Source organism: Schistocerca gregaria, unplaced genomic scaffold (assembly GCF_023897955.1).
Source record: "Schistocerca gregaria isolate iqSchGreg1 unplaced genomic scaffold, iqSchGreg1.2 ptg000305l, whole genome shotgun sequence".
Taxonomy (NCBI): Eukaryota; Metazoa; Arthropoda; class Insecta; order Orthoptera; family Acrididae; genus Schistocerca; species Schistocerca gregaria.
In genome coordinates this window covers 791,772-802,523 of record NW_026061787.1, presented here as the reverse complement: position 1 = coordinate 802,523, position 10,752 = coordinate 791,772, and the positions used below count along the sequence as shown (strand labels likewise).

Sequence of the window (10,752 nt, the reverse complement as noted above, 5' to 3'; positions counted from 1 at the left end):
CACATCGGCCGGTCTATCATGTATTCTAGAAGAGTTGCAAGGTCGTCAGTGGCGCCTGTTCTTTCGAGAGCACTTACTATCTTCATATCTATGGTTAAACGTTACCTAGCCATTGACCTTCGTCTGTGCGAATGCGCACAGGTTGCCGGAACTCTTACGGGAATCGTCACCTTAGTGTGAGCCAGTAATGAGTGGATGGACAAATACCTATTAAGTACATTACGTATGCGGATTGTGGACGGTTGGGGATGTGAGTCTCACGGGAAGCGTGCGAGGGATAAATTCCTGCAGTCGTGCTGTTCATGTGTGCCCTCGATGGCTCAGATGGATTGAGCGTCTGCCTTGTAAGCAGGAGATTCTGGGTTCGAGTCCCAGTAGGGGCACACTTTTCAGCTGTCCCCATCGAAGTATATCAACAACACCTGTCGGCAGCTGAGGGTTTCAATTAATTATCAGTTGTGAAGGTGATTCGATGAACCCTTTGCCAGGCACTTAAATGTGTTTTGCAGGGTATCCATATAGATGTAGATGATAACTCGTCCCGTGTCGCACGTGCGCAAAATGATTCATACTGCAGAATGCATGCAAACATACTCACCGAAAATACGGACGAATATCAAGTGCAGGCTGCCGAGTGCTGCATATCCAGCTTTGACAGATCGGCTTTTCCTGCCAAGAACAGGAAGTTGCTGTCTAGGAACAATCAGAGGTAGAGGAAGGGTTGATAAATACTCCTTGACTTGCAGACTAAACGTAAATAACGAAAATACATTTTTGGTAAAAATTGGTCAAAACATAATCGGTTGGCCTCCGTATTGGATTAGCTGTTTTGAATATTGAAAATCTGACTTCAGATTCGATTTCAGCGACATTAAAAATATATATGTAACACTCAGTTCATGCAAATCGAAGTAATAATATAACTAAATGTTTTCCCTAAACTTTGAACACATTTTTTTCGGGTAACTATTTTCTCAGAACGGCATGCAGCATAAATTAAAAGTGGTTCGTTCTCTTAACATCTACCTCTGACCCCTAAAAGTAAACACTTTTCTTAGGAACTTATAGCTATAATATGGCATTTGTTAATATTAACTAATTTTTGTGTAGGCATAAGGAGTGAAACAAACCCTCAAAAATCGAACTCAAAGTTCGAATTAGCACTGTATCGTTAAATTTAAGGTTGTTTCATTGCGGTTAGGTATACGCTCCCATAAATTTTATGTTTTATCGACTGATGTTATCCATTTTCAATTTCAGAGGAATAATGTAGTATCAACTGATGTTACCCATTTTTGAGTTCAGGTAACATATGAGGTGCCACGCTGCACGCGCTCTGCGTACTCCAGTCTCGCAGGCCCTTGATCAAATCATAATTACGGGCGCCATTTTTTATTGAAAATCTTAAATTAAGCTCATAGTATTATCACTCGTAATTCCCAAACAGATCTTTCGAATGTATTTTCATTGTCTCAAAAAGAATTTCAAATGTACCCTTTTTTGCTCATTTGTATGAGAACCTAGCCGTAACGCCGGAATATAGTCACGAGATTTTTTTTCAGAGACGCTGTACGTTCGCGAGAAGACTTTCGTTCTGCGCGTGTCGAAGGACATTCCTCAGATATTACTGTGTGTGTGCTACTCAGTCGTGCCATTTAAGTGTACATCTTTGCATAGTTTTCCTTTCACGATGTAAACAGTGTTCCGCTCAGTTGCTAACTGGCCAGTGAGTGGTTCCGAAGGTATCGGATGTGCGGTGCGTTCGGTCTGCTAGGACAACAGCAGACTAGCGTGGTGCGATGGCAGAAGCAGACACTGAGGGAGCTAGCTGCTGGGACGCCAGCGAACAATTTATGCCAAGTAAGACGAAGAGGACTATTCTAAAATTACGAGCCGTCTCAAAAGTGTTTACCATTGGTAAATCTTGCTCTTGAGTCTGACAAAACTGGCAGTTTTGCCTAGAGATACATTAGAGAGAGCTACAGGAAATCCCCCCACCCCCCTCAATGAATTTTTGGTTGTGATGACAGGCCGATTGGTAGTGTAGCCCGAGATCTAAGTTAGGTTGGAAGGTGGTAATTTGATTGAGAGTTGTTTACGCCAACGATTATGAATGCCGACTAAACGTTGTGCGAGCAGATTGCCCTGTAGCGTAGCCTAGCGTTTCCGTCCGCGCCGCATTTAACACACTTTCTCTAACTGTGTACAAAAGTCTCACAACAGCCACGATAACTACGTTTCTGGTGGGGGGAGGGTAGAGTCCACTATGTAACTTTCACTGCAAATTTTAGTAACCGCATAAACTAACCGAAATAGAAGCGTAATTTTAACTATATTTCCTTTTGTGGGAAAATAATGGTTCTCCTCTTTCGGCAGCAACTGTAATATGTAGGCGACTTATTAGTTTTTTTTAACTCTGAATCATGATCTCAATAGACGCAGTGCTTTTTTTACGTTACTTGATTTGTGGTCTATAGTAAACAATGCAACGAATTGGTAAATTCTTTGAAGTTTGACGTGTGTTACATAGACGACGTCTGCAATGTTCGTAAGGCCAAGTTTGCATATATTCGGTGTCTGTTTTTTTGGCCATGTACTGTATAATTAAAGGGAGGAGGATTATGTTCAAGGAGCAGTGCATTAGCAGTCTATGGAGAAATTGAGAATTTGGATCTAACGAACGGCATGCTCGGGCAGTTCGTGCTATTCTGTTGACCACTGTGTAATTCGGACACAGTGATCATTGCCTCTCCCTCGTAACCAGGGGACTCGGGTGCTAATCCTGGTCTGGCACAAATTTTCAACAGTGCCCATTGACTAAAGTCTGTGCCCATTGTCAGCTAATGTCATTGTTTCGGTGTTAAATTGTATTTTGTTCACGATACGTAGTTTGGCTTTTTCATGGATAACAGCTTTGAAAAGCGTACAGGTTATATTGATATTTGCTCGTCGTTAGTCCAAGGCAACTATAGCGATTTATAAACACAGTTGTAGTTCGTATTAAGCCTACATACGTAATTGTGTCCTGTGTTTCTTTACCAAGAACTACTTCGTAAGTAATACCCCTGTAGTGGTATTTTGTTTTAGTATTTTGTTTAAATATTTATAGACTGCAGGCTTGGATGAAATATGAAACACATGTCCGAAGTTCCTGTTGATACTGCAGATACTGTTTCATCCGTACTAGGGGCCAAAACATTTCATCTAATACAGAAGGACACAATTTGTCTCGAGATTTAGCAATTTTTCGTAATAGAGGCCTTGCTTCGATATATTTTTCTCTAATTCTTGTTTGGATTTAATCTTAAAACACACTAACTCTTCCACCACTTATTCGATATGTGGTTTTATCCATTTCGTAGCCTAGAGTTCCTAAACGGTCGATAATATTAATGATTTCCTTTCTCAATTATATTTTCTGTAAATCTCCTGTTTATGGTTATTGCTAACATGTTTCACGTTCTCACTTTTATTATTTTTATTTTTCTAGTTTTGTGCCTTGTAGCCAAATTTTCTTTGAATCTGGTTTCTAATTCTGAAATAGTAACAGTTGAAGGTCAAGAGAAGATTGCGGTCTATTTGAGGAGAGTGGCTTGGAGATTTTTTATAACAGACGTATACAGGTCATGGGGATCCTTACCTATATACATTTACTTCGAGTGTGATGTAGCCCATTCTCTTGTCATGATCTCGGCTGTATCGTAGCACATTGTCTCGGTTAGGTTGGAGATTTCTGTTGAGAGTTGCCGAAGTCAACGAAAGTGATTACAAAGTAAAGACTGTGCTAACAGAACGATCTGTAGCGTAGTCCAACACGATCTTTCTGTCCTTTTAAAGCCTCTTTTAATTAAAAATAACTAAAGCTGCAAGATACAATCACAAAAACTGTATTACGTAATAGAGTAATCCCAGACTATTGTTGTGTAAGTTGTGTGCGTACACTATTTTTTTTGTCAGTGAATATACATTTTTTTACTCATTTGCTGGGTTTCAATTTTCCCCGTTTTCTGGCAAAAAACCTTTTCCTGTGAAGGGCCCATTAGCTTGTCGGTTATATTTGTGACTTTCTCGACGGTCAGTAATTTCCTGATAGTCCATCCACCGGCGTCATTGTTAACATCGGATATAGATTTTAGTATTAGGAAGGCTAATATGAAGCTAATGCATAAGTAGGTCTAATAATTAATAAAAATAGGAATGCGGGTAAGCTACTACAAACAGCATAATGAACGCATTGTTGTGGCCAAGATAGCCACGAATCCCACGCCTACCAAAGTCGTAAAAGTAGTCCGCAGATGATGAAGAAATTGATGAAATGTGTGATGAGATAAAAGAAATCATTCGGATAGTGATGGGAGATGAAAATTTAATATTAATGGGTGACTGGAATTCGACAGTAGGAAATGGAAGAAAAGGAAACGTAGTAGGTGAATATGGAATGGGGGTAAAAAATGAAAGAGGAAGCCGGTTGGTAGGTTTTTGCCCAGAGCATAACTTAATCATAGCTAACACTTGGTTCAAAAATCATGAAAGAAGATTGTATACGTGGAAGAGACCTGGAGATACTGCAATATTTCATATATATTATATAATGGTAAGACAGAGATTTAGGAACCAGATTTTAAATTGTAAGACATTTCCAGGGGCAAATGTGGACTCTGATCACAATATATTGATTATGAACTGTAGATTAAACTGAAGAAACTGGAAAAAGGTGGGAATTTAAGGAGATGGGACCTGAAAGAACTGACAGAATCAGAAGTTGTAGAGTGTTTCAGGAAGATCATTAGGGAACGATCTACGGGAATGGGGGAAAGTAATACAGTGTGATGAGGGATCTGAGTGGTGTACTGTCAAGGGGGAGGGGGTTCCTCAGGGATCAGTGTTGGGGCCGCTCCAGTTCCTTATTTATATAAATGATATGCCCTCAAGTATTACGGGTAACTCTAAAATATTTCTGTTTGCTGATGACACTAGCTTGGTAGTAAAGGATGTTGTGTGCAACATTGACTCCGTTTCAAGTAGTGCAGTACATGACCTCAGTCCATGGCTTGTAGAAAATAAACTAACGTTAAATCACAGTAAGCTTCAGTTTTTACATTTTCTAACACACAATTCAACAAAACCTGACGTTTTAATTTCACAGCATGGGCATATGATTGGTGAAACTGAACGGTTCACATTCCTAGGTGTTCAAATAAATAGTAAGATGTCGTGGAAAGCCCACGTTCAGGATCTTGTTCAAAGACTTAATACTGCCAATTTCACTATTGGAACGGTGCCGAAAGTGAGTGATACTTCGACAAGTAAATTAGTCTACTTTGCTTATTTCCATTCACTTATGTCGTATGGTATTATGTTTTTGGGTAACTCTTCCCATTCTAGAAGGATATTTTTGGCTCAGAAACTGGAGGTTCAGGCAAAAAGTGGTGTGAGTTCACGAATCTCTTGTCGACTTCTGTTCAGGGAGTCTGGGTATTTTGACCTTGGCCTCTCAATATGTATATTCCTTATTGTCGTTTCTTGTTACCAATATTAGTTTATTTCCAACAATAAGCAGCTTTCACTCGGTTAATACTCGGGAGAAATCAAACCTCCATTTGGATCGGACTTCCTTAACTCTTGTGCAAAAATGTGTGAGTATACTGCTGCATCCATTTTCAATAAGCTGCCACTCGAATTCAAAAATCTTAGCAGTAATCCACGCGCTTTGAAATCGAAACTGGAGTGTTTCCTCATGGGTCACTCCTTTTATTCTGTCGAGGAGTTAATTGAAAAATTAAGCTGATTCTCATTGTACTGCTGATAGCGTTTGCTTAAACTTATGGACTGATTTTCTCTCAGGTTCATGAACATGTATTTCTATCTGTTATTACTTTTTTGTTGTAAGTTCATGTGTCGCCCTAACCGCCGGCGGCTTCACGTCTGCTGTGCAGCGAGCTACCTTAATTTAAGTATTAACTCTATTTTTCTTACTTGTCACTTCTTCTTCCGTGTGTTTTTGCTTTTAGGAAGCTTTAATTGTCGAGTGCTAGTAATAGTGTTACATAGATTTCGTGTTTGTTTTGAATACAGTCAGAGAGAGTCCTTGTAGTCAGCCATAGTGCCAGTAGTGCTAGTGTTTGTTTTGAATACAGTCCAGAGACAGGTAGTGCTATTTTCATTGTTTTCCACAAGAAGTGGTTAGCAATCACAGTTTAGTCAGTAATCAATCGCCTTTAGTGAATTAGCAGTCTACTTAAAAGTTGATTAAGTCTCTTCGGTAAATTGATTCCTTAGGATGGATAGGATGTGTGACTGCTGTGTACGGACGCTGGCCACTCTTCGCGAACAGCTGAGCGTGTTGATGGCCGCGGTCAGCCGTCTTCAGGCTGCTGCCTCGGAGTGTAGCGGCAGTGGGGAGTCTGGTGCGTCGCATGGTGCACCCCAGGTATTAGATGCTTCACCCACTGTCCCTGCTGTCGAGAGATCTTCGCGGGTACCGGGCGCGGTTGGGCCACCCTCTCCCCAAGGGGAGTGGCGGGTTCAGTGGCGTTCGCGGCGCACGAGGCGGAGGGTCAATGTGGAGGCTGGCCGTGTGGCATCGCCCGCTCTGCCTGTGAATGGACATGTGGCTGCTCCTTCAGCAAGGTCCGAGCAGGCACACGGGGGGAGGGGTTTATTAGTTATTGGGAGCTCCAACGTTAGGCTAGTGATGGAGCCCCTTAGGGAAATGTTATAGTTCTGGGAGGAGATTTTAATTTTGCTGGATATAGACTGGGAGACTCAAACGTTCATAACGGGTGGCAGGGACAAAGAATCCATTGAAATATTTTTAAGTGCTTTATCTGAAAACTACCTTGAGCAGTTAAACAGAGAACCGACTCGTGGCGATAATGTATTAGACCTTCTGGTGACAAACAGACCCGAACTATTTGAATCAGTTAATGCAGAACAGGGAATCAGCGATCATAAAGCGGTTACTGCATCGACGATTTCAGCCGTAAATAGAAATATTAAAAAGGTAATAAGATTTTTCTGTTTAGCAAAAGTGACAAAAAGCAGATTACAGAGTACCTGACGGCTCAACACAAAAGTTTTGTCTCAAGTACAGATAGTGTTGAGGGTCAGTGGACAAAGTTCAAAACCATCGAACAATATGCGTTAGATGAGTATGTGCCAAGCAAGATCGTAAGAAATGGAAAAGAGCCACCATGGTACAACAACCGAGTTAGAAAACTGCTGCGGAAGCAAAGGGAACTTCACAGCAAACATAAACATAGCCAAAGCCTTGCAGACAAACAAAAATTACGCGAAGCGAAATGTAGTGTAAGGAGGGCTATGCGAGAGGCTTTCAATGAATTCGAAAGTAAAGTTCTATGTACTGACTTGGCAGAAAATCCTAAGAAATTTTGGTCCTATGTCAAAGCGGTAGGTGGATCAAAACAAAATGTCCAGACACTCTGTGACCAAAATGGTACTGAAACAGAGGATGACAGACTAAAGGCCGAAATATTAAATGTCTTCTTCCAAAGCTGTTTCACAGAGGAAGACTGCACTGTGCTTCCTTCTCTTGAAGTCGCACAGTTGACAAAATGGTAGATATCGAAATAGACGACAGAGGGATAGAGAAACAATTAAAATCGCTCAAAAGAGGAAAGGCCTCTGGTCCTGATGGGATACCAGTTTGATTTTACACAGAATACGCGAAGGAACTTGCCCCCTTCTTGCAGCGGTGTACCGTAGGTCTCTAGATGAGCGAAGCGTTCCAAAGGATTGGAAAAGGGCACAGGTCATCCCCGTTTTCAAGAAGGGACGTCGAACGGATGTGCAGAAATATAGACCTATATCTCTAACGTCGATCAGTTGTAGAATTTTGGAACACGTATTATGTTCGAGTATAATGACTTTTCTGGAGACTAGAAATCTACTCTGTAGGAATCAGCATGGGTTTCGAAAAAGACGGCCGTGTGAAACCCAGCTCGCGCTATTCGTCCACGAGACTCAGAGGGCCTTAGACACGGGTTCACAAGTAGATGCCGTGTTTCTTGACTTCCGCAAGGCGTTTGACACAGTTCCCCACAGTCGTTTAATGAACAAAGTAAGAGCATACGGACTATCAGATCAGTTGTGTGCTTGGATCGAGGAGTTCCTAGATAACAGAACGCAGCATGTCATTCTCAATGGAGAGAAGTCTTCCGAAGTAAGAGTGATTTCAGGTGTGCCGCAGGGGAGTGTCATAGGACCGTTGCTATTCACAATATTCATAAATGACCTGGTGGATGACATCGGAAAGTCTCTGAGGCTTTTTGCAGATGATGCTGTGGTGTATCGAGAGGTTGCAACAATGGAAAATTGTACTGATATGCAGGAGGATCTGCAGCGAACTGACGCATGGTGCACGGAATGGCAATTGAATCTCAATGTAGACAAGTGTAATGTGATGCGAATGTATAGAAAGATAGGTCCCTTATCATTTAGCTACAAAATAGCAGGTCAGCAACTGGAAGCAGTTAATTCCATAAATTATCTGGGAGTACGCATTAGGAGTGATTTAAAATGGAATGTTCATATAAAGTTGATCGTCGGTAAAGCAGATGCCAGACTGAGATTCATTGGAAGAATCCTAAGGAAATGCAATCCGACAACAAAGGAAGTAGGTTACAGTACGCTTGTTCGCCCACTGCTTGAATACTGCTCAGCAGTGTGGGATCCACACCAGATAGGTTTGATAGAAGAGATAGAGAAGATCCAACGGAGAGCAGCGCGCTTCGTTGCAGGATCATTTAGTAATCGCGAAAGCGTTACGGAGATGATAGATAACCTACAGTGGAAGACTCTGCAGGAGAGACGCTCCGTAGCTTTGCATGGGCTTTTGTTGAAGTTTCGAGAACATACCTTCACCGAAGAGTCAAACAGTGTATTGCTCCCTCCTACTTATATTTCGCGAAGAGACCACGAGGATAAAATCAGAGAGATTACAGCCCACACAGAAGCATACCGACAATCCTTCTTTCCACGTACAATACGAGACTGGAATAGAAGGGAGAACCGATAGAGGTACTCAAGGTACCCTCCGCCACACACTGTTAGGCGGCTTGCGGAGTACGGATGTAGATGTAGATACTGACACGTTCCATGACCTTGAAGATTTGCTCCTCAATTTGGGCCTACGGAACTTGACATGCGCAGAGAAAGAGGGTAACAGAAGATATATTGAATTTAATTTATGAAAGGAGAAAATACAAAAATGCAGTAAATTAAGCCGGCAAAAAGAAATACTAATGTCTCAAAATGAGATCGACAGGAAGTGCAAAATGGCTAAGCAGGGATATCTAGAGGACAAACGTAAGGATGTAGAGGCGCATATCACTAGGGGTAAGATAGATACTGCCTACAGGAAAATTAAAGAGACCTTTAGAGAAACGAGATTCACTTGTATGCATATCAAGAGCTCAGATGGAAACCCTGTTATCAGCAAAGAAGGGAATGCAGAAAGGTGGAAGGTGTATATAGAGGATCTATACAAGGGCAGTGTACTTCAGGACAATATAATGGAAATGGAAGAGGATGTAGATGAAGATGAAATGGGAGATGACATACTGCGTGAAGAGTTTGACAGAGCACTGAAAGACCTTAATCGAAACAAGATCCCGGGAGTAGGCAACATTCCATTAGAACTACTGACAGCCTTGGGAGACCCAACTCTGACAGAACGTTACCGTCTGATGAGCAAGATGCATGAGACAGCCGAAATACCGTCAGACTTCAAGAAGAATGAAATAATTCCAATTTCAAAGAAAGCAGGTGTTGACAGATGTGAAAATTAGCGAACTATCAGTTTAATAAGTCACAGCTGCAAAATACTAACGCAAATTCTTTACAGACGAATGGAAAAAATGGTAGAAGCCGACCTCAGGGAAGACCAGTTAGGATTCCGTAGAAATACTGGATCATGTGAGGCAATACTGACCCTACGACTTACCTTATAAAGTAGATTAAGGAAAGGCAAACCTACGTTTCTATCATTTGTAGACTTAGAGAAATCTTTTGACAATGTTGACTGGAATACTCTCTTTCAAATTCTGAAGGTGGCAGGGGTAAAATACAGGGAGCGAATTCAATTTACAATTTGTACAGAAAGCAGGTGGCAGTTATAAGAGTCAAGGGATATGAAATTGAAGCAGTGGTTGGGAAGGGAATGAGACAGGGTTGTAGACTATCCCCAATGTTATTCAATCTGTTTATTGAGCAAGCAGTAAAGGAAACAAAAGAAAAATTCTGAGTAGAAATTAAAATCCATGGATAAGAAACTAAAACCTTGAGGTTTGCCGATGACTTTGTAATTCAGAGACAGCAAAGAACCTAGAAGAGTAGCTGAACAGAATGAAGTGTCCTGAAGGGATGACATAAGATCAGCATCAATAAAAGCAAAACGAGGATAATGGAATGTAGTCGAATTAAGGTGGGTGGTGCTGAGGGAATTAGATTAGGAAATGAGACATTTAAAGTAGTAAAGGAGTTTTGCTATTTAGGGAGCAAAATAACTGATGACGGTCGAAGTAGAGAGGATATAAAATGTAGACTGTCAATGGTAAGAAAAGTGTTTCTAAAGAAGAAAAATTTGCTAACATCGAGTATAGCTTTAGGTATCAGGAAGTCTTTTCTCCGAGTATTTGTATGCAGTGTAGCCACGTATGGAGGTGAATAATGGACAATAAATAGTTTGAACATGAAGAGAATAGAAGCTTTCGAAATGTGGTGCTACAGAAG

The 10,752-nt window shown here is 41.2% G+C and overlaps 1 non-coding gene across 1 annotated transcript; it reads left to right on the top strand.

The window, feature by feature from the left end:
- Window positions 1-308: 308 nt before the first annotated feature.
- Window positions 309-383, top strand: Trnat-ugu (transfer RNA threonine (anticodon UGU)). Its single transcript has one exon. It is a non-coding gene; the product is annotated as a tRNA-Thr (tRNA).
- The last annotated feature ends 10,369 nt before the right edge of the window (window positions 384-10,752 follow it).